Source organism: Malania oleifera, chromosome 1, assembly GCF_029873635.1.
Source record: "Malania oleifera isolate guangnan ecotype guangnan chromosome 1, ASM2987363v1, whole genome shotgun sequence".
Classification (NCBI taxonomy): domain Eukaryota; kingdom Viridiplantae; phylum Streptophyta; class Magnoliopsida; order Santalales; family Ximeniaceae; genus Malania; species Malania oleifera.
Window position 1 is genome coordinate 2747361 of NC_080417.1, and position 3544 is coordinate 2750904.

The 3544-nt window shown below is 32.2% G+C and overlaps 1 long non-coding RNA gene across 1 annotated transcript; it reads left to right on the top strand.

Annotated features, from left to right (window-relative positions):
• The first annotated feature begins 490 nt into the window (after positions 1-490).
• Positions 491-1332, top strand: LOC131153719 (uncharacterized). Its single transcript, XR_009136295.1, has 2 exons — positions 491-560; positions 645-1332. It is a non-coding gene; the product is annotated as an uncharacterized LOC131153719 (long non-coding RNA).
• Positions 1333-3544: the final 2212 nt, after the last annotated feature.

The window sequence follows — 3544 nt, forward strand, 5'->3', positions numbered from 1 at the left end:
CCTCTTCCAAGATTTGCCCAATGAATTCAGGTACGCTAATTACTTTCAGCATAACTTTAAGAAAAAAATCACGATTATTCAAGATTTTGGGAAACAATAGATTTAGATTTTTAATTTACATAAACTGTGTAATCTTTGTGGGAGGTCTATTCCAGCTAAATTCCGAATAATCATTCTTAAGACCAGGGCTGAGAAAACGTAACCATGGTACATGGAAATTGCAATAAATGAATTCCTCCATGCTGTTTTTCCAGAACTAGAATTGATGCTACTTCATGCATTACAATATCTATTGGCATAAAGGAATTGAATTGTCCCTTTCTGATAGGTAAGAATCAGAATATATAAATCAAAACATTAAACAAAGCCATTGAATTCCCCAAAAATGCTTTCTACGTGCGATCACCCTCATGGAACCATACGTCGCCATCACCAGCATGCATGCATGACTCATCTATAAAATGAGGAAACCTACGCCATTTTTCCCATCAGAAAATTGAGAAGATTGGCAGCAGGGACGGTGCTTTTTTTTTTTTTTTTTTGGGGGCGGCTGTTGAAAGGTATATATGATTAATTATTAAGTTTACTCCTTTCATGATCAATACAACAATAAAGTCATTATAATAATATCTGTTCTTTTGCAGATGACGATTTGGCTATACGACGTTTCGAATCTCTCAAAGAAAAAATTAGGAATATGTAGACCATCAGGTAAGTATAACCATCTAACTTATGTTGTCAATAACATCGAAGAAAAATGTGGATCTTCAAACGATGCATGGCACCTAGTCTACGACGATGGAAAGATACGTGTGATAGCTTTCGAGAGCTGCGAATGGAAATTCGTAGTAGTAGTTGAAAAAGAGGGCGATCCAGATTATGTTGCACTATGGGATATACAGGAAGATGGCACGGGGGTTAATTTCATCTTTGATGAGAACAAGAAAATTTGGTTTTGCTCTTCAAAGCATGCGTTGGAACAAAATGGAGAGAAGCACAAGGCTTGGATTCTGGACACTGCTGCTGCACGTTCCCTTTGGAAATGGGTTCCCTTTGGCCAAAAATGAGCATTGTGCTGATTAGGGTTTGTGCTCAGTGGGCTTTTTATGTTGTAATAATAATAGCACTAGCAAGCTTTCTGCTCAGTTGGCCTTCTAATATTAGAATAATATATAGTTCAAAGCCTGCCTAATTAGTCGGCTTCTGTTTTGTAATCAAGTGAGTCTTCTACATGGGGGGAATAACTTTCACATGTAGTAGTAAAACTGGTTACGGGGTACAGATATAGTTTGATAATTAGTTTTAATAATAACAGTATCATAATTTAACGCATTATGTTACATTATTTGATCAGTAGTATTGTCAAAATATTGGTAAATTTATATAAATGATAAAATATTCATAAATATTGCATGTAGTGAATCAACTTTTAAAAATGTTACGGACATGTATATATGATATAAAATTATTTGCGACGGACTAATTTAAACGTAAAATTAATTGGGAAAAGTAAAATATAGATATAGATTATGCTAATATTGAATGAGCATTTAAAACGTAAAATTTGAGGAAAAAAAAAATTAAATACTTTATTTTTTTAACACATAGAAGTTGAGAGAAAAAAAAAGGAAAAGGGAATATCAATGCATTGGGTAGAAAGAGATTGATCTTGATCAATAAACCCGCCAAAAACTCAAACCATAAAGTAGTTAGTACCGGTGCTGCAGAGATGGCAAATCCCTTATGAAAATGGCAAATCACTTCGGGAAATTTATGGCACAAGTATTCAATAGACTATATATAACAAAGATTCTTAACATTTTAGGAAAAACAAAAATTCATTAGAAAGAAGCAATAATTATTTCCCACAATATCTGTTATTCATTTACACCATCAAGAAAATGATTTTTTAGCAATAAAAGATAATAACTTTTTAAACCAATAATGTGTATTTGTTTAATGAATTATTATTAAAATTTTTTGAAAAATAAAACTGTCTCAATAAAAATGTTGTTAGAAAGTGATAATTTTTTTTCTTAGGGACAAATTTTATTTTTGATCCGTAAATTAACCCCCTTTCCATCTCTAGGTTGAGTGCAATAATTGCAATGCCATCCTACATGCTGATGACTCTCACCAACTTCACTCCTGCCTCAAGCACATTGAGATTGAGAATGAACTCAGCAATTCAAATTCATAAATTATGAAAATTTCATTTTAATACTTCAAAATTATGAACAATCCATAAATTATATTAAAAAATTATAAAAATTGTAGAGAGAGAGAGAGAGAGAGAGAGATTATAGCCTTATAGAATTTTTTATATATAAAAAGAGGGCGACATCTCCATTTATTTATTGATATACTCTCACTTTTGGCGGAAAATACCGTGATTACAAGACAAGTATTGAGAGATTACAGATAAAAAACATTAAAAGTCTCCCAAAAACAATACCATTAACAACCTAAAATAGGACTACAAATTCAAACAAAACTAAATAAGAAAAAAAATCTAAACAGATCTATCAAAAATCAAAATAATAAAATAAATTAAAATCAAAAGGAGGGTAAAAAGAAAATTAACCTTATCAAAACAAATAATTTGTTAGAATACAAAGAGTTTAATTGTCGCTATGAAATAAAGGAAGTTGATAGATTTATAAAGGAAAATAGCATACCAATAGGCTTGTTTTAAACGAAAGCTAGAATCTCCTACATAACTACAGAAATGAAGGATCAAGTAACAAAATATGGGTGGGTCTCAATCCTATTAGCTTCAAATTCACAAAGGAGCTGCTTTGCATTTGCTTTGGCAAGGTGCCTTCCCCTGCAATGAGAGTAGAATAATTTTGCCACAAGGGTCCCTTATCACTGTAGCCTATCATTGACTTAGCAAAGCCAAAACAAAACCATCCTTAAATTTCTAAACAATTATAGTGTTAAAAGGTATCATTATGTTGTGAATTATGTCTCACATAGTAAGGGAAAACATGAAGAAAATCACAATGTAACAATCCAGTAGGGGCAGGATTTCAATCTTGTACCTAAAATCGTCAACAGTTTGGCTCGAAATAGCATGCGCATATTTTGAATTTTGAATAATTTGGATGTTATTTTGGTTGGGTCTCGTGGGGAAAACTTTTGAAAAAGCTTATATATACACAAAATACGTTGTATATAGTGTGCTTGTGTGCCTTTTGTGTGCCAAGGGTGCCAATGATTGATTGAGAGTATTATTGAGAGGATTTATGTATTGTTCATGTAATTTGGATAAGGAGATAATGAATTCTTGTCGTTTGTTCCTATAGATGTAGGCATTACCGAAACACGTAATTCGTGGTGTCATTGTTCTTGTTATTGCTATAATTATTTGCTGTGGTTGTGAAATTATTTTTGCATTCATCATTTAGATTGCTGCAGTATTTATGTTTGATCCTTTACACAATTATATTTTCCGCTGTGCATTGTTTGAGGGCTTTTACATAACAATTGGTATTAGAGCATTGTTGTAATTGTTGTGTCAGGCACCTCACTTGTGCTAAAC